This window comes from Lithobates pipiens, unplaced genomic scaffold, assembly GCF_037356315.1.
Source record: "Lithobates pipiens isolate NorthernLeopardFrog02 unplaced genomic scaffold, aLitPip1_a1.2 Scaffold_22, whole genome shotgun sequence".
Lineage (NCBI taxonomy): Eukaryota > Metazoa > Chordata > Amphibia > Anura > Ranidae > Lithobates > Lithobates pipiens.
Window position 1 is genome coordinate 255,993,535 of NW_027507784.1, and position 21,422 is coordinate 256,014,956.

The following is a 21,422-nucleotide window of genomic DNA, read 5'->3' on the forward strand; positions in this document are numbered from 1 at the left end:
CATTGGAGCAGCATCAGCAGCCTCACGAAATTGGGGCCCAGTCCACGCGATCAAAGATGGGCAAGCGGGAATCCACCTGCTTTACTCGATACATCTCCAATCCACAAGTGGAAATGTCATGAGCCTTCAGCAACCTTGCCCTGTAGTGTCTTGTTGTACATAAATTAATAATTACCTCCCTAAAACAAATCTTTTGCGGCCTTCTCTCGGCATATCGCCCAGCAGACCAGGGCTCACCGCCCAGCTCACCAGGGCTTACCTTACAGCAGACCAAGGGCACAATTCAGGTCTATTCTATGTTGTTAGTCTTGTGACGTGTTTATGTGTTCTTTCATATCTCTTAGAGCGGAAGGCTCCGACCATAAATATATATATATATATATATATATATATATATATATATATATATATATATATATATTATTTTTTTTAGTTTTTTATGTTATTTTAAGTTATTTCCCTATCCACATTTGTTTGCAGAGCACTTGCCATGCTCTTAACAACATTTCATTTTGTTGCCATTTGCAGCCCTCTTGCCCTTGCCATTACTTTTTTAGAGCCATTTTAGTCCTCAAAAGTTCGGGTCCCCATTGACTTCAATGGGGTTCGGGGTCAAGTTCGGCCCTGAACCCAAACTTTTTTCTGAAGTTCAGTCGAACCCCGTCGAACCCGAACATCCAGGTGTCCACTCAAATCTATTAACCAGCCCAAGCATGCATACAAAAGCTGCCCAGGCAAAAGTATAAGCCACCCAAGTACGTGTGCAGGTAGAAGCCCAGTAAAAGTCTTAAAATTGGCAGTTGTGATTAAGCTGAAAGATCTATTGTTCTATTTTAACAGCATCTAGTGACCCTGCAATTCATCCCAAACCAGTACCATGTCAACACAATTGCAAAGGACACTTCAAATCCTGTACACCAACCCATAGCACATTGGTCAGCAGAAAAAGCTGCATACCACAAAGGTCACCTTTAGCATCATATAGATCCCTACCTCCCAAGTTACTAACATCCTATGCAACAACTCATGTGTGAGATCATTCTGAGTTCAGTTCACCAAATAACCTCAAACCTCCTGATACCAGTCACATGGTTTGAGACCCAAGCCACAAGATCTTCAGACATCAAGCTATCACTTGGAAGGAACACATCTGCTACACCATTTTATCCTCTAACATATCAACATCAGGCATTAGATACTGCTACCACCCAGCAACAAGGCCTGAAAGAATGGATATGTCAGACTTTGTCAAGTACATTACTGGAAGAGGCCCTATAAAATTCAACAGTCACCCAGAGAACTATGGAAGCTGGAGATCCACCTTTAAATCCATGATACAGGACCTTAAAGTGACACTAAATTCTTTTTGTTTTTTTTCAAACATGTTATACTTACCTGTTCTGTGCAGTAGTTTTGCACAGAGCATCCAGATCCTCCTCTTTTCGGGTCCCTTGCCGGCACTCCTGGCCCCTTCTTCCTGCCTCCTGCCCCCCATGGCAAGCAGGTTGCTATGGGGGCACCCGAGCCACTGCTCTGTGTGTCCATTCAGACACAGAACCACGGCTCAACCCCACCTCCTCTCTCCTTATTGGCTCACTGACTTGGACGGCAGTGGGAGCCAATGACAGCTGCTGTGTGTCTCAGACAATCAGGAGAGAGAGTCCCAGACAGCAGAATCTCTCATACAACATCACTGGATTAAGTTGGGGCTCAGGTAAGTATTAGGGGAGCTGCTGCACACAGAAGGTGTTTTTATCTTAATGCATAGAATGGATTAAGATAAAAAAAAAAAACCTTCTGCCTTTTAGAACCACTTTTTGCACTCTTTTTTCTTAGTAAATGTGGTAAAGCTTTATTTTGTAAATCAGGTGCAAAAAAAAAAATCATATTTACTTATGATTGAAAACAGCAAGAAAGGCCCTCCCTATATACCAGGTCTTCGTTATCTAGATACTACTTATGGTGTACACTCAGAAGTAGCAAACTTGATATTAATTTAATATCCAAGAAAAATGAGCTACAGGGCATAAGGTTATCATTAAGTCTAATATTCACCTTTCTTCTTCTCCAAGTTCATCAAAGACTAAGGCAGAGCTATAAATGAACCAAGCTTCTCAGTTTTAGCATCATAGCCTTTCAACTAAGAGGAGACTGGATCCACTGCTAACTGCAACCATGAAGACAGATGAAAAAGGCCCAAAACGCTTTCCATTTCATTCAAAATAAACCACATTTTATCAATAAAAGTTGTGCATTCAAGGAACAGTCCATTGAAAAATCCAAATGGTTTCCAAGTAACTGTACAATGTTCCCAGTGCTGCACATCTGTAGAACACTTGGTAGAGACTGCTGAGTGTTCAGAACATGATAGTGATATATGCATCCTCTTTACACCACTTGCTTGCTTATTAGTCTTAAAAATGGCCAGAAAACAAAGATTAACCTCCTATAGAGTTCAATGTGGTTTTGGCACAAAGTTCTGAGTTTACAGACTTCCCCCTGGGGTTATTAACCTACCCATGAACCAAACTTAACCAGATTTGCACATTGCCATCTATTAATAAAGCAAGGCTAAATTAACATGACCAGAACTGACCTTTGACTTAAATGTTCATTATATTTTAGATGAACATATTTATATTTTAGAGTATTTTAGGCAGATTGCCTAAGTGGTTGTGTGATGCTTTGTGAAAGTAGCTAAAGAACTTTAATTGAAAAGCCCACACAATTACAGTTTGGGGCTTCATTAAGGTAGGGAAGCAATATCACTTGCTTGGATCAAGATGTGCCATTTTCTGAGGAAGCAATTATTTTCCCCATTAGAATTGCATATAGACTAAAATATATTCAGCCTATAGGTCAGGACAGCCAGTCAGTGTTAGATGCATATGCATATTAGCATTGTATTAGATATTTCTTCTCATGTAATTTGTATGACCATGCTATTTTGTGAAGTAAAGGGGCATTTCATTATGTCCTAATTTGTTTCCTGAAATGGAAGATGATGCTTAGCACTACAGATATAAATACAACAAACTAAGCATGAAACATACTCCAAGATAAAGAAACACCTTCAAATAGCAAGGTGAATACCTAAACCTTGCCTATATAATAAGGAGGGGGAAAGAAAAATTAATACCTACAATGGATATGAAAAGTCTACACATCCCTGTTAAAATGTCAGGTCTCTGTGATGTAAAAAAATGAGGCAAAGATAAATAATTTCAGAACGTTTTCCACCTTTAATGTGACTTATAAACTGTACAACTCAATGAAAAAAACAAACTGAAATGTTTTTTTTTTTTTGGGGGGGGGGGGGGAGTAAAAATAAAAAAACTAAAATAATGTGGTTGCATAAGTGTGCACACCTTCTTATAACTGGGGATGTAGCTGTGTTCAGAATTAAGCAATCACATTAAAACTCATGTTAATTAGGAGTCAGTACACACCTGTCATCATTGATAGTGCCTCTGATTAACCCCAAGTAAAGTTTAGCTGTTCTAGTAGGTCTTTCCTGACATTTTCTTAGTCGCATCCTACAGCAAAAGCCATGGTCTGCAGAGAGCTTCCAATGCATCAGAAGGATCTCATTGTTATAAGGTATCAGTCAGGAGAAGGGTACAAAAGAATTTCCAAAGCATTAGCTATACCATGGAATACATTGAAGACAGTCATCATCAAGTGGAGACAATATGGCACAACAGTGACATCTGGAACTGGACATCCCTCCAAAATTTATAAAAAAGATGAGAATAAAGCTAGTCAAGGGGTCTGCCAAGAGGCCTACAGCATCATTAAAGGAGCTGCAGGAATATCTGACAAGTACTGTCTGTCTGACAACAATCTGCCATATTCTTCAGTTGTCTGGGCTATGGGGTAGAGTGGCAAGACGGAAGTCTCCCAAAAGCATGGGGGAAAATGTGTTATGGTCTGATGAAACCAAGGTTGAACTTTTTGGGCATAATTCCAAAAGATATGTTTGGCGCAAAAACAACACTGCACATCACCAAAAGAACACCATACCCCCAGTGAAGCATGGTGGTGGCAGCATCTTTAGGGCTGTTTTTCTCAAGGGAGTCAAGGTAGAGGGAAATATGAACAGTTCCAAATACCAGTCAATATTAGCACAAAACCATCAGGCCTCTGCTAGAAAGCTAAACATTTCAGCAAGACAACGACCTAAAACATACATCCAAATCAACAAAGGAATGGCTTCACTAGAAGAAGATTAAAGTATTGGAATGGCCCAGTAAGAGCCCAGACCTGAATTTCATTGAAAATCTGTGGGGTGATCTGAAGAGGACTGTGCACAGGAGATGTCCTTGCAATCTGACAGGTTTGGAGTGTTTTTGCAAAGAAGAGTGGGCAAATATTGCCAAGTCGAGATGTGCCATGCTGATAGACTCATACCCAAAAGTATGTGAGTGCTGTAATAAAATCAAAAGGTTCTTCAACAAAGTATTAGTTTAAGGGTGTGCACATTTATGCAACCATATTATTTTATTTATTTATATTTACTTCCCTCCACCTAAACGGTTTCAGTTTTTTGTTCAACTGAGTTGTACAGTTTATAGGTCACAATAAAGGTGGGAAAAGTTCTGAAATGATTTAACTTTGTCTCATTTTTTTACATCACAGAAACCTGACATTTTAACAGGGGTGTGTAGACTTTTTATATCCACTGTAACTGAAAAGATAGCAGAAGTAGATCCTACGCTGGGAATCCTAAAAAGATCAGCAACACCATTGGAGGCACTGATAAGGAGCAGTGAATAGCACAAAAAATCCCAGCATACCAGCTACAAACCACAGGTGTATGAATCATAATTTAATACCTGAAAATAGGTTTCTGCTTGAAATTTAACAAGTAAACCAGGCCCATTTTCATTTTTACTTTTCCAGGAGTTACAGTTCTGGGGCTGCATTCCATTGCCTCCTCTTTGGCAAGGTTACTTGACCAAAAGTATGACAACCATCTAAAAACAACCCACAGGCCTCGGTCAGCCCCTAGATGTCAGCTGCTAGAATGTGTTCTTTGCAGGAAGAACTCAAGTTAATGATATAGTATTATAAAGCATATAGACAATTAACCACTTCAATACCAGCCACTTAGACACCTTCCCGCCCAAGCCAATTTTCAGCTTTCAGCGCTGTCGCAATTTGAATGACAATTGCGCGGTCATGCTACATCGTACCCAAACAATTTTTTTTATTTTGTTCCCACAAATAGAGCTTTCTTTTTGTGGTATTTGATCACCTCTTCGATTTTTATTTTTTGAGCAACAAATAAAAAAAGACAAGTTTTTCTTTGTTTCTGTAAATTTTTTTGTAAATAAGTACGTTTTCTTCTTCAATGATGGGCACTGATAAGGCTGCACTGATGGGCACCGATGAGGTGGCACCAATGAGGTGTTACTGATGATGGGCACTCATAGGTGGCACTGATGGGTACTTATGGGTGGCACTGATGACACTGATGGGTGGCATTGCTGGGCATTAGTCATGGTATTTGTTACTTTATGGTGCCAGTCAGTGCCCATTTGTGGGCACTGATTGGCACAGGTGGGCACATGTGGATGGCCATGGGGTACATACCTGGTCATCCACATGTTGCCCACTTCTCTGGTGGTCCTGGCGGCTTCCGAGGGGGGCTGTGCTGATAAACAATCAGCGCAGACCCCCCTATCAGGAGAGCTGCCAATCGGCTCTCCTCTACTGGAGTCTGTCTGACGCGAGTGAGGAAAAGCTGATCAATGGCTTTTCCTGTTTACATCCTGATCAGCCGTGATTGGACACGGCTGATCACGTGGTAAAGAGTCTCTGTCAGAGGCTCTTTACCAAGATCCGTGTAGAGGTGTGTCAGACTGACACAATGCTCCGCCGATCGCTGTTATGCGCGCCCCCATGGGCGCGAGGTGGCTGTTGTCCTGAAGGACGTCATATGACGCCCAGTCAGTATAACTGAACCACCGTCCGGCCGTCATTTTGCTATAGGCCGGGCGGGAAGTGGTTAAGTGGTAATAATGTAAAGTGAGGATTGGTTTTAGATAGATTCAATTTGAGGAAGTGGTGTGACAGCCAGGCTGATATGTTTTTTAGTAAATCAGTGATGCATGAGGAGACTGATGAGGTGAGCTAAGGGGTAGAAAGATAGATTTGGGTGTCATCAGCATATAAATGGTAGAGGAAGCTATGGGAGGCTGACCCAGGGAGGACATGTAAATCAAGAATAGTAGATGTCCAAGGACAGAACCTTGGGGGATCCCAAGGGTAAGAGGAGTTGGAGAGCAGGAGTGGAGTTGTAAGTGACACTGAAGGTGCGGTGAGATGGGTAAGATTTGAACCAATGGAGAGCGCAACCATGGAGACCAAGCAAATTTAGTTTTTTTTTTTTAAAGAACTTTTTATTATTGTCAGCTTTGTTGGATAATAGGCTGGTCTAAATGAAAACCAGCAACAAGAGCAAGTATGAAACTTGCATCACTTAGTCTTACGTGTTAAACCAGCCTAAAAGAATAAAGGATTCCTTTCTGTTTAAAAAATAATAATAATGAAGGATTCTTTCCTTATTCAAAGATGTGGATGCTATTTCACATCGGACAAAGAGGCCATCTCTTCAGTGTGTGATACTTCTGTTATTGTCTCTGGGGTATCTTTGCAGCTATCAGACTGTGAAGTATGGGAGAGAGAGCTGTTCTTCTCAAGACTTGCTTTAAGTGTTACCAATGGAGCATTTGTTCGGATTCCCGTTGGATCAAAATGTGTCCGGCTCACCAGAAATCCAGCTTCTGAGAGATACTGCAATATTTTATTTCATTTTGGTATGTTTAATCCACCAATCACATTTCTGTGAATTCTATAATAAAATGGAGGATGTTCTGCTTGAGTATCATTCTTTAGACCTTTAGGAACATTTTTGTTCATGTCCTTTTCGTTTTCTTTTACCAGGGTCTGACAATACATCTGCACCTGAAACTTTAATAAAAATGCCACTTTCTTCTTGACTGTACTGAGTGGGATGAACAGAAAACTGTTTGACAGTTGAGCATTCAGCTTCATATATGAGGTTCTTCAGCAGTGTGTGGCATTCCCCAATGCCTCAGGATGTTGCTTCATACAGTATTCTTCTCAGAAAGCCTGTGTTTAAACAGGGTGCAAGACCACATTGGGCCAAGCAAGGCCGCTGATCTTTCAGACATACTTTCATGGCAAGCACAGCTGTTTATATGGATTTTCTTAAAGCATAGTTCCTTCCTTTTGGAAGATTCTTTCCTCACACCAATGGCAACGAATAAGGTTACTGATCATTTTTAGACTTTCATCAGCTAGTGAAGGACCTCTTAGAACCCGCACTATCTCCAGGACAAAATGCTCCAAAGCGACCGATAGCAGAACCTCAATACCTGTATTACAGCAAACAGCCACCCTGACAATAGCAGCCAGGACAATCTGCACTGCCAGCTCTTTGAAGCATTCTGATCTAATGATGTTGCAACCATAGTGGTGTTTTTGTTTTGGCATACATAGATCCAGTATTAGTTGAGGTCACAGATACAATACCCAGGCTTCTGATATTTTGAAATGCTGCATCCAAATAATTCACAGATGTCCCAAAGGGGTTCAAATGTATGAAATCAAAAGACTGTGTATGCATTAGGACATTGGCATCCATCTTCGTAACCTCTACTGTGTTCACAAATTCTTCCACATCTTTATCTATGACCACTGCTTCAGAATTCCCTTCACTTTTCATTAAGGCTTAACCACTCAAGGACCAGGCCTCTTTTTTAGATGTGTTGTTTACAAGTTAAAAACAGTTTTTTTTTGCTAAAAAATTACTTAGAACCCCCAAACATTATACATTTTTTTTCTAAAACCCTAGAGAATAAAATGGCGGGTGTTGCAATACTTTGTCACATCGTATTTGCGCTGCGGTCTTACAAGCGCACTTTTAAAAAAAAGAAATGTTTTTTTAAATTAGGAAATAAGACATCAGTAAAGTTAGCCCATTTTTTTTTATATATTGTGAAAGATAATGTTACTCCGAGTAAATTGATACCCAACATGTCACGCTTCAAAATTGCGCACGTTCGTGGAATGACGACAAACTTTTACCCTTAGAAATCTCCATAGGCGACATTTAAAAAATTCTTCAGGTTGCATTTGCGTTACAGAGGAAGTCTAGGGCTAGAATTATTACTCTTGCTCTACCAATCGCGGCGATACCTCAAAAGTGTGGTTTGAACACCGTTTCCATATGCGGGCTCTACTCAAGTATGTGTTCACTTCTGCACGCGAGCTCGGTGGATGGGGCGCCTTTAAAAAATAAAAATGTTCTTATTTATTTTACCTTTTATTTTTTATTTTTACACAGTTAAAAAAAAAAATGTGTCACTTTTATTCATTCATTATTAATGTAAACATCCCTTGTAATAGAAAAAAAGCATGACAGGACCTCTTAAATATGAGCTCTGGGGTCAAAAAGACCTCAGATCTCATATTTACACAAAAATGCAATAAAAAAAAAATTGTCATAAATTTTTTTTTTTTTAATGGCCTTTTAAGAGCTATGGGCGTAAGTAACGTTTTTTTTTTTTTTTCAAATATAATTTTTATTAAACATCGCTCAAGGGAGGAATCCCGACAATACAGTCAATGCAGAAGTTCCTACAAAGCACTTGTACAACATAAAAGTAAAACAATCAGTATCTCATGGCCAGGTATTTCACATGAAACTTCCATTCATCCTGGATAATGCGCAAGGCCACGCAGTACCCCATCGTAACTACTCCTGACCAAGACGGGATCCTCCCTTCCATTTTCCACATTCTCTTCAGGGGAGGGGGGGAAAGAAAGAAAATAGGGAAGGGGGGGGAAGGGGGGTGTCAGCCAGGGCGAGGTTATCCCAGGTAATCAACTCCAGGTACAACGGGTCATAGCAGTGAAAAGGTCACTACGAACCCAGAAGGGCAATTTCCTCTTCCTAATATATATAGGTAATCCATATGGCCCATGTAGCAGTAAATTGCTCAGTTTTATGTTGCGTGGTAAGGGCCAAGTCCTCTAATTTCCTAATTTCCTCTACTTTGCGTAGCCAATCTGTTACTGTCGGTGGGCATTGTTTCCAGCGAAGCGGAATGTCTTCGCATGTCTTCGCTGCATTAAGAAGATAGTGTACCAGAGACTTTTTATATTTTTTTAGGGAGGTTGTTGACAGGTGTAGGAGGAAGAAGGCAGCATCATCCGGAATTGTATATTCCGCAAATTTCTGAGTAATACGCCTGACTGCTCCCCAAAAATTCCCAAGCTTGGAGCAAGTCCAAAAGATGTGAAGCATCATACCTTCTTCCTCACCACAGCGCCAGCAACGGTCCAAAGTGTCAGGGAAACATTTGTGAAGTCTTGAAGGAGTAAGGTACCACCTGGACAGAACTATAGTTTGTCTCCTGTATTCTAGTACATATGGACGTTGTAACAGCGCAGCTAATCATCCTCTGTTTTTGTGTGTCGGAGAACGTTCGGTTTAGGTCTTTCTCCCACTTTTCTAGGCCAATTAGACATGGTTGGATGGAGGGTGAGTTAAGTAGTATATACATATTGGACAGTGTTCTTGACATAGGTTCAGTGCCTATGCAAAACTCTTCAAAGATTGTCCGTTGACGGAGGAAGTCCTGGGGCTCAGGGATTCAGTGCAGAAAGTGGTGCAGCTGTGCCGCTTTCCAGAAATTGAGTCGAAACTTACCCGTTCCGTCAAAGAGTTCCGTCAGGGTAGGCCAACGGTCCTGTACCACAAATTTAGCTGCATGGTCAAAACCTTCATTCCGCAGATCAGCAAATTCCCTGGGGTGAAGGCCCGGCGTAAAATCTGGGTGTGCCAGTATTGGGTAAAGAGGGGATTTAATCGAGGTGAGTGAATGTTGTATAGCTGCCTGTCTACCGTGTCGCAGTGCGATCCCAGGAGGGGTGATTTTTCATGTCTAAGGGGAGGGAGTCGTAGCACCAAAGCACGCCTTTTAGTGGGATAATCGCCTGAGCCTGTTCTAACTGTACCCAAAGTTTAACCATTCCGTTTCATCTCCAGTCCAGGATACGACCTAAATGTGTCGCCTTGAAGTACTGCCTAATATCCGGGACTGCCAAGCCACCCTGGTGTTTGGGGAGGGACATCTGGTGTCTATTTACCCTGGGTTTTTTGCCAGCCCAGATAAAATGTATGAAAAGGGAATGTATATCCTTGAAGAACGATAGTGGGATATGAATGGGAAGGGCCTAAAGCAGGAAGACAATCTTAGGTAATATACACATTTTAATGAGGTTGCATCTGCCGAACCAGGAATGGAGACCCCTGGACCAACCGTCCAAGAGTGAGCGGATCGTGACTGAGATTGGTGGAAAATTCAACTCAAACGTTCGTTTGATGTCCAGGGGGATTTCAATTCCTAAATATTTTAGAACCACATTTGTCCATTTGAAGGTGAAGTGGGTTTGTAGAGATTGCATAATTGGAGGGGAGATGGCTACACCCATTGCTGCTGATTTAGAATAGTTGATTTTTAAATTCGATAACACCCCATACACCTCGAATTCTTTAAGGAGATTGGGTAGGGAGATTGTGGGGTTGGTCAAGGTGAACAATAAGTCATCGGCATATGCCGAGATTTTACAATGTAAGTCTCCCACCTGAATACCTTGAATGTCAGGGCTGCGTCTAATGTTACATAGGAAAGATTCTAGCGAAAGTGCGAAAAGTAGGGGTGACAGAGGACACCCCTGCCTCGTTCCGTTTGTGATGGGGAAGGGCAGCGACAAGAGACCATTAGCCTTCACCTGTGCCGTGGGGGAGGAATACATTTTGTCAATCCAGGTAAGCATTCTATCGCCTAGGCCAATATGAGGGAGTACTGAGAACATAAATGCCCAGCTCACCCTATTAAACGCTTTTTCAGCATCTGTGCTAAGGAATACACATGGGGACCCTTTAGTGCTGGCAACGTGAAGGAGGTTCCAAACTTTGATAGTGTTATCACGCGCTTCCCTACCAGGTATAAAACCGACGTGATCTAAGTTGATTAGGGACTGAAGTTGGCGGGCTAGCCGTGTTGACAGAAGTTTGGTGAATAGTTTTAAGTCCGTGTTCAACAGAGAAATGGGTCTCTAACTCCCGCACACGGAGGGGTCCTTACCCTCCTTGGGGATTAAAGATATATGGGCATTTAGCATATCCCTGGGGAGGGCTGCTTCTGCACCAACGGCATTAAAAAAATGTCACCATACGTGGACCTAGAATGGGGAGCAGTGTCTTATAGTATTGAGTGGTATAACCGTCTGGACCCGGGCATTCCCTGGCTTCATGGCACTAATGGCAGTCTGGAGTTCCACTAAAGTTATCGGTGCTTCAAGTTCATCCCTGATGTCCGTGGGGAGAGAGAGCATCCGGGAGGATGCTACATAAGCATCAATGGCAGTTTGGGAAGGACTTTCGTGTGGGAAGTTATATAGTTTGTTGTAGTAGTCACTGAATGCCTTCGAGATTTGTTTCGGCAGGGTAACCCACTGGCCGTTTGGGCCTACAATATAAGGAATGTAGGCTGCCTGTTTTTGTTCCCGAATCGTTCTAGCTAGCGATTTCCCACATTTGTCTCCCGATTCATATGTAATTTGTCGACTGCGTTATACTGCTGCCTTAGCCCTGTAGTGTAGCAGGTCTGTAATCTGTTTGCGTATTGTCCCCAGTTCTGATTCCAGGGTCTGGGAGAGGGCGTGTTTGTGGCGTGCCTCCAATGAGGATAGAGTGTTCAGAAGTTTGGAAAGAGTTTCGGACCTTTCTTTTTTTCTACGTGCCCCGCGGCTGATTAAGAGCCCCCTAATGACAGCCTTATGCGCTTCCCAGAGCAAGCCCGGATCGCAGTCTGGAGTATCGTTCTCCTTAAAATATAATTCAAGCGTTTTTTTCACGTCCGTTAGTATTTCAGGTGACTGAAGGAGACTCTCATTCAGCCGCCAGAACCGCGAGTGGATCGCTGATCTCCCAGTGAGTGTGTATGTAAGGCAGATAGGGGCATTTTCCGACCATGTAATGTGTCCAATAGAGGAGTCTATCACCGCGTGCAGTTGGTTGTGGGGTATCAAGAAAAAATTCTGGTGTAAAGTTTATGGGTGCTTGAGTAAAAGGTGTAGTCTCGTTCACCAGAGTGCTACAACCGCCAAACGTCTATTAGTTGGGCTTTGTGGAGGAACTGAGCCACCCTCCCAACCGGGGAAGGACGTTTTCGGAAAGGGTCGTAGAAAATAGGAGACCCACAACTATCTAACGAAGTCTAAACTTGAGAAGACACGTCACCTCCAAAAATCTGGGGGTGCGTGTCAGCCAATACGGGGGATGGGTTGGACTCTGGCAAGAAAGAGGAGCCCTAGCCCACCCACCCACCCAAGCCTACATTTCAGCTGTGTAAGCAGCACATACAGTTAACCTAAAAACCATAAGAGGGAGAACAAATGGCAAAACAATCAAAACAGAATAAAGAAAAAACAGGCAAAGGAACTAAATGCATAACACTTCACCAGTCCCCTGCTAAGACATGTGGTATATCCCCATAATATAGGGGGAAGAACTCGACAGGGCAACATGTTTGTTTACCTGAACCTATAAATAAAAATATATAAAAACCCCGCCAGCCTTGTAATTAAAGCAGTATCCCAACAAAGCATACCCTCCCTGCGTCCCCCACCCGCCCCGCATAATACCCCCACCCAGCGCCCACAGCACCCCCGTATGCTAGCCGGAGGCCCAGGATGCAGAAAGGGGGGGCCCGGGGGGAGGGAATAACCCACCCCCCGGGAGCCCCCCAGCAGCGCCACAACAGCCCCCCGCACCGCTAGCAAAGCCACCCCAAAGCCCCACCCCAGGCCCAGCAGGGGAGTACCTCAGCCAGCAGCCTGGCATGCACCGGTGGAGGAAGTACACGTAGTAATGCATTGGCGGAGTGAGCCCCCTCGATTAATGACCTGTCCAGTCTGCTTAGTGAAGGGCATCTTCGTTCCAACATAGCCGGAACAAGTCTTCCTGAGTCCAGAGCAAAGCTGTACCTGCCGGACCAGCGAGGGGGGGGGAGCAGCCCATCTCACAAATGGCTCACAATATGAAGTCAGCATCCGGACCACCCCCCACCCACAAGAGCCAAGGGGAGAAACAGGGGCCTGCAGGAGACAGACGCTCCGTTCCACCTGGGCTGCAGCCCACCATGCCACGCCAATAGACCCCCCTCCACCCCCCCACCAGCCAGGCAAAGACCGTGACACTCACAGTGTTCAGAGGTCCCGATAAGTCATTTGAGGAGGTGTGGGGGGCATGGAAGGTACTCAGAACAGCCGGGTGTCCGCAACAGAAAAGAAAAAAAAAACACCAAGCACCACTGCAACCAGTCAATTCCCACAGAGTGCCCATCTAAGAAAAGCATCCAGCAATCCGTGTCCGAGACCGGGGGGGGGGCAGAGGCAGCCAGCAAACCATGAGAGGGAAGAAGTCAGGGGGGCTCCATATTGCCACTGGACGGCAGGACGGGGGGAGGGCCGGGAGTGGCCGCCTCGGCCGGAAAACTGAAAAAACTGCCAAAAATATTAACTCATGCCTCTCTGCCGTCCTCCGGGGATGGTGCTTGTGAACGCGTCTGTTCCTTGGGGGTCTAGAGGGCAAGCCTCCGCTCGCAGCGACACGGCCCCTGCGACCCTGATAATCCGGGAGATAGTCCAGCCAGTTCGGTATCACTATCGGCTCAGCCTCCAAGAAGATGAAATGCGCCGGTAGTGAATCAGGAGAGTGGAGTGTGAAAGAACGTTGATACCTCCGGAAGGTAACAGAGAGGGGGGAAACCCCAGCGTTAGGTCACTCCCCTTCTCCTGGCCAGATCCAGCAGCGGTTTCATCAGTGCTCTACGCTGTAGCGTAGCCCTGGATACATCCGGCAATATCTTGATAGGCGCCTGTCCAGTTCCAGGTCCCGAGCCCCCCACGCCTTGTGGGCTATGATCTCTTTGTGGATGTAGTGGTGCAGATGACATATCACATCACGTGATCTAGCTGGGTCCTCGGATCTTGGACCCAGAGCTCTATAGATACGATCAAATTCCATACGGCCCTGTATTTGGTCACCCGCCACCCTGCGGAAGATATCCGCCACGGTCGCCTCCAGATCAATTGAACCAGTAGCTTTAGGGAGGCCACAAAGCCGCAGGTTGTTCCTGCCACTTCTGTCCTCCATTTCTTCCATATGGAGCTGTAGACCCATCGATCGCTCCGACTGTGAACGGTGGAGCGCTTCTAGGTCCGTCACTCTGCGATCCAATACCGACAAGGAGGTCTCCCCCACTGTCAGCCTATCCGATAGGGAGCGTACCTCCTGTTTGACCGTGTTGATTTGCTTACGGTGGGCCGCCTCTACACGGCCAACCATGTTCTCAATGTCAGCCTTCATTGGTAATGCCAGCAGAATAGCTCTCAGCTCGTCATCCGCACTGCATGTCAACCGCCGGCGTGGCGACCCCTCTGGGGGTAAGGAGAAGGCGAGTGGGATGTCCGGGACCATCTCTAGGCTCTGAGAGCCTGATGGTGTGTTCGGCTGGGTGGTGCACTCCAAGTCCAGCACGTGGGAGGCATGCGCTTCCGCCATATTGGTATCTGGGGAGCCCGACTGAACTAGCCCAAACAAGCGCTGGAAGTCGAGGGAAGCCGTCTATCAGTCCTCCTGTTTCTCCTGGATGTGCGCTTTCGAGATGAGAGCATTATGCAGACAAAGGAGCAGAGTATCTCGGATAGGGTAGGAGATGGCCGGGAGCACCACAAAGACCACTTTTATATTGTACTGGACCGCCGGCCGAACATGTCGATCCCGGGGTTATGGCAGCTAGTGGTTGCCATAACAACGATATCCATCCTCAAAGTAAGGACGTACATGGTTCGTGGTTACTGTACATGGGACATTTTTACAACCTCTCCTGAACGATTTAACTCGACATATAGTAACCCATGTTTAAAACATAAATTTTGCCGCATTTACACTGCACGTTTAGTCGCGTTTGCGTTTAGAAGCATTTGAAAAAAAAATCTTTTTTCCAAAATAGCCAAAAATTAACTGTAAACGAAACGTGGATAAACGTGAGTTAGTGCGTTTAGATGCTTTTCGAAGCATTTAGCGCTTGAAATTTCTACTCCGCGTCTGATCTCATTTTTTGCTTTCCAAAAAAGGCCTCTAAACTCAACTGTCTAAAACTGACATTAAACAAACCTGTGTACATGTACTGATAAAGGTAACATTGGATGAGTTCAGGGGCAGCTGAAAAAAGCAGCACGTCTGTTTACCAGCAGCAGTGTACATGAGGCCTAACACCTTCATCTGGTTAAGTTGACAGTTTTCCCAAATGATAGCGGTTTAGCTGTCACTAATGTCATTAAGCGTGACTTTCACAGAATTCTCAAGGTGCTTTACCCATTGTAATCTCATGATGCCTGTGGCACTAAATGCATCCAGACATTCCAGAGGTTTCTGTGCTTCTGTTAACACCGTCATGGCACAAAAGATCAGCTGTGGGTTAGTCTTCATTACTGGATTAAAGAAAGTTCTGGATTTTTGTGGTGTGTTGCAATTTGGAAGAACATGTACCTCAGTGTTCATTTTGTGTAAAATTTACCGGGGTCTACTACTGGCTGAGGGCATTACTTGAGTTTCCCCCTTCTTGACATGGCGTTTGATTTGTCTTATCATTTTTGTTCTTCGAGCGATAGTTGCAGAGCAGATGATACAATGGTAGTGAGCACTAGTTTTACTGGGCAACTCATTTTGTGATATTTTTTGCAAGCAAGGCAAACAACAAATGCACATTCTGTAGCCCTCAAATTCAACAGAGACTTTCCAGTGCAGGTTCTGCAGGTGTCTCAGAAGCTTATTGATGTGACAAGACCTAAATACGTCTAATAGACACAGCAGGACATGGCTTCTCCAGACCATCAGATTGATTAGCTAAATCTTCAAGGTAGGATAACTCTTTCTGAATAGACTTGTGCTTTCCTGTGCCCTCCTGCTCTCATGGATGTTTTGTGGGTTTCTGCTCTTCATCCTGAGTGTCCATCTCCTGGTTGCATAGCTTATCATGTATTGAGGTTTCTCCTTTTCCTTTTTCTTCAGGAAAGCCCTTGATATTTAATTCAAGTTTTTCATCTGTTGGATCATTTTGTAAAAGATTGCACTCGGCGGTAGCTTCTGGCTCCAGTATTGATTCTTCTTTGAGATTCTCTATCATTTACATAAAAAGGAGTGTAAGACAAACACAAGTCTTGAAGATCCCTGAATATTGAATATAATATCTGCAACAGGTACAACTCCAGCAGAAGTCAACAAAGCTGAAAGTGCACCTCTTTTCAAAGATCTCTGTCCATCACAATATGAAGAGCTGGACTCCAGCAGGAAACAATAGTCCTTCTCCACCTCCTCTGTACAGCACCACTCCAAATTTTATTTTTGGAGGAGGAGGGGGTGGTCAACTGTATCCACGGCAGCAGAGAGAGGTTCAAGAGTTAGGCCGCGTACACACGGGCGGACTGTTCGCCCAACCTTGTCCGCTGAACAGTGTTTGGGCGGACAGTCCGCTCGTGTGTGGGGCTTCAGCGGACAGTTTCAGCGGACAGTTGGACGAACAAGGTCTTACGGAAATTCCGAAAAACTGTCCGCTGAAACAAGGTTTCAGCGGACTGTTCGCTCGTGTGTAGGCTTGTTCGGCCAACTAAGTCTCGCGCATGCTCAGAAAGGATTTCCACGTCGGAAGGTTGCATTGCAGTGTATTGGACGTCGTATTTTTCGTCCCGTCGTACGTGCCGTTCACGTCATCGCGCACGGTTTCAGCAAACTGTTCGTCCGTCGTGTGTGGCCATGTCCGTCCATGCTAAGTTTGAGCGGACTGTTTGCCGAAACTGTTGGACGGACAAAGTTGGGCGAACAGTCCGCGCGTGTGTACGCGGCCTAAGAGTATGGAATATTGACCTTTGGTTTTAGCTGTTAGTAAGTAGTTTGTGAGTCTTAGGAGAGCAGTTTATGTGGAGTGCAGTAGATGAAATCCAGACTGAAGGGGATCAAGAAGGCTATTCTCAGTGAGGTGGTCACTCAGTCGGTTGTAGATTTAACATTCAAGGAGTTTGGAGGCAAAGGGAAGTAAGGAGATGGGTCTTAGGTTGTTAGGATTGGTGGGGTCCCGTGGTCTTATTTTGGTATGGGAATGACTATTGCACGTTTTAGAGGTGTTGGAATTGAGCATGAAGTAATGTTATAAGTTCTACACATCTGTTTGTACAACCGAACTCAGCCATATTGATATTTGCAGTCCCACATGTTTAAAGGTATAGAGGAATGTGGCACCAAACAGAATCTGCATAGCAGAATGAGTTCTATTCAGCCCACCTGGTGTTCACGGAGCTTCAAAGAGATTTAGGACAATGACAGCGCCGGTCTGTCTGTAAGGACAAGAGGGACATAATGAGCGGGAGGGGCGTCCGAGATCGAACCACAAGATGGGAACCCAGTCGGAGCAGTTGCAATTCATGGGCAAACACTGCCCCCCAGAGGCCAATTATGGCAGGACTGTCAGAGGTATCTAGCCTGGGGGAGGAGACGCCCCAGAGACGCTGATTGGTCCACAGGCAAAGGAGGGTGGGCAATGGGGTGTGGTGTGGCTGATGTGTGTTTATCAAAAAGGGTTTCATAAATGGGAGCTGGCTCTCATTCCATCAGGAGGTCCAGTCACAAGGGTCTGATAAGTATAATGCTTGTATTGTATTCTGATTGTATGTTATGTACTCTGGTAACTTCTATTGATACCTTTATGCAAGCTTTCTTATTTCCTTGGGAAATAAATGAGATTTGATTGATCCTAGACCGTGTATTTAGTTTCATAGCTAATTGTTATAGTATTGTGATATTAACGATAGCATGCGCTCAGAGTATAGATAGACTAACTAATCTATAGGGACTAGACAAAGTAATACATAACTGATGATAATAGGATGTATTGATCAGTTACTTCATTTGGCACCCCAGAAAGGCGTGTAAAACGTATTTTTACACAGAATCCACAAAAATCTAATGTATTTTTGTTTCTGAGTCCCTGTAAGCACAGATCCACAGACACCCAGAACTAAAAATCATCTCTAGTGTGGACAAGATTGGCGCTGGCTCGCGAATTCTGAAACCACGCTTGGATGAGCAGGAAAATTCTGTGAGATATTTCACCGGTAGAAACGGACGCGTAAAACCTGGTGAGAACTGTGACTGATATATATATATTTGTACGTTATTGTTGTGTTTGCTGCAGACCTGTAACCAGAGGGCAAATTGGCACACTGGCGAGAAAGGGACTGCTCATCCCTGGTTATGTGATATAACCGCAGATTGACAGGATAACCATACAATTTTGAGGGAAAGGTGTAAATCTGTCCCAATAGGAATTCCCTATGGCCTGCGATTGGAGAGGAGAGAGTGTGTTCTCCTGAAGAAATTCGTGGTTAAACGGATTTGTATTTGTTTTTTTTTTTGTTTTTTTTCCTTTTGCGTTTTTTTTTGTGTTTGGTGTGGGACTACAGGTGAAAGCTAGCTTCTAAACAGCTTCATCTGTGTCTTTGTGTGTGCTTGGTATCTGTTCGTCTAGTGTGTTGCTAATGCAAAGTGTTGGTTAGAGATTGACAGGAATTACCATACATCTTTGAGGAAAAGGAAAAAAAGTGAGGGAAATGTAGGTTTTTATTTCTACCCACGTGAGAGTGAAATAGCTCTGGTCCAATAGAAGACCAAGGCATTGATTAAGAGTGTGCCTTGTATGCTGTAGAACCACAAGTCACTGTAGATTTAAATGGTTCGTATCTGTTTTTTTTTTTTTTTTTTTTTTTAGTTTTGGACTATAGGTGAAAGCTAGCTTTTAAACTGCTGTATCTGTGTCTTTGTGGGGGTTGTCTATTTGTTCGTCTGTGTCTATTGTCTAAGCAACTGGTTGAGCAACTTTAGTGTGGGTAGGCTAAGTAGCATGTCAATGGAAGCCATTGAAGGTTTCATTAGCAAGCATGGTGGTATTAGATTTCAACTTACACAAGAGAGTCATTTAACACACCAATTTGGGGAACTTTTGAGACAATGTAATACACATAACAATCTCATAAGTAATAAGTAAAAAAAAGGCAGGAAACAGAGAATGGCCAATGCCTTATGCATGTTAATGAGAATGAAAGAAATTGCGGAACAAAAAGAATTAGAATGGTTTGCTGAAAGAGAAAAAGTGATTGGAACAGGTAAGAGATATATTGATGGGGATTGAAAAGGCTGATGCAGATGCCCGCAATCGGATTGAACAATTAGTGACTGAGAAACGTGTATTGCAACAGAGATTAGATGAATTAGAACAAAGGTGCAAATTAAGAGAAAGTTGCATTGCCTCTTTGAATCAAAGGGAGACTGATAATTTGCAGGTTATCACAATGCTTAAGGCACAAGCAGCCATAATGGAGTTATCCTCCAAATGTGCAATGGTGGAGGTACCCTCCGCACATGCTCAGTGTACAGAAAAGCTAGAGGTGAAACATGAAGAAAACCTGTATGCTATTATCACTGCAAATGATATTACTGTGATGGGAATCGATGTGGAAGAGGCAAATAAAGGTGGGATAACTGCACTTGAAATTGATTCAGGAGTTGAAACTTCTGATGACTCCTCAGACAATGAAAGTGTAAAGTCTGTTCATTCCAATCGCAGTAATATTATCCAGCAATGTGGGTTTCCAGCGCCATATGCTCAAAGAAGGGCCTATGCAGGGAAACCAGAGCTAAAATGTTTTTTGTGTAAAAGGAGGGGGTCACATTTCAAAATATTGTTGGGCGGCAAATAATGATATCAAAAGGAGATCATACCCGAAAACGACCCCAAGGCATTATGGGTGTTATTCAGCCAGGTAGGGTAGCCATCCAAAGCATGGAACCCATAGTAATCAAACCCATTTCCCATGTAAAACGCAAATATGGGGTCTACAAACTGAAAAGCAATATTTAGGACAGTTGCGTAAAGTCAAAATGGAGGTAGACGCATGGTTATTCAAATATAGCACTGGGGGAAACGATGTTAGCAGAACTTAGTGAGCTGCAGGCATGGTAAGAATATTCTGGTCAATGTTTCCCCGCTATGAAAAAGGTTTGATGTGAGTTTCAGGTTCAGAATATAATAGAGGACCTTGATATAGATATACATTTTTTTTTGTATTTTCAGGGATAAACCTCTGAATTGGTATTGTGTTTTCTGTGTGGTTAAAAGATGTTTGTGTTATGAGTATTGTTTTTTGTGTTTCTTTACTCTTCTCTTATTTTCAGTCTTTGTAAACTTTTCCTGAGTAATATCCAATACTGCTGCTTAACATAAGAATTGTGTGTAATCACTGTCTGTGTGTTCCTTTTCCAGAGACCAGGGAAGAAGTTAAACTGGTTTGGATACTGACATTTGCATTTGTTTGTCTGTCAAAGTGAGAACAACAGTGGGAAAAATATAGCAGAACAGGGGTAAGGTTATTGTAAAGACATAATCGATTATAGCATGGTACCATGAGCTCATTAGTTAGTAATTGTTTGCAAACAATGAAAAATAAATAGTACTAAAGAGTTACAAATGAAGCTGCAATGTTGTGATGAGATACATATGCTTTGTTTTGTTTTTGTTTTGTTTTTTTGTTTTGTTTTCCCCATTAACTAATTGTATTTCAGATTGGAATGAGCACTCTTCTCAGGAGGAAAGTCCATGGATGTTAACTAAAAGTTGAGTGTTTGTCATTGTTGTATGGTGGTTGTCTTGGCATGTTATTTGTGCGATCATGGCCAGATTTTTTTTAATTAAAAAAAAAAAAAAAATGTATTTATTTTTTTCTCAAAATTTTTTGTTTGATATTGGTTTAGTCGTCTATTTTATCTTTATTTTGTTCAGGTGGAAAAGTAGTAGGTTTAATCCACCTGAAAGGGGGGTAATTGACAATGCCCTCAGTTGGAACCAGTCACCTGAAAGGGGGTAGTGCATACATTGTAAAGATACAGATAGAAGCATTGTCTTTGTAGCTTGTAAAATTTGAAGTTTTTGAGAAGCAACATTGACAGTTTTAAACATTTTTGATCATACCATGGGGATCCATTTTACAGTGGGTTCAGCCTAAAGAGGTCATGGTTGTTGGAATAGTTTGGTCAAAGTTGCAGAAGCCAAGCCAAGGTCCTGGGTTCCAAGGAGGGAACTATAAGTAAACATGGTAAGCGAGCAGATATTGTGGATAAGAATTTGATACTGCTCTTGTTTTTCACTTCCAGAATCCTGGTGGACGAGAATTGTAGAGGCTTCTGGAACATGGATGACAGATGATCATCT

General features: G+C 43.3%; 1 pseudogene; it reads right to left on the reverse strand.

Moving 5' to 3' along the window:
• Positions 1–6,585: 6,585 nt before the first annotated feature.
• Positions 6,586–16,292, reverse strand: LOC143925498 (tRNA (guanine(27)-N(2))-dimethyltransferase-like; annotated as a pseudogene).
• Between the last annotated feature and the right edge of the window lie 5,130 nt (positions 16,293–21,422).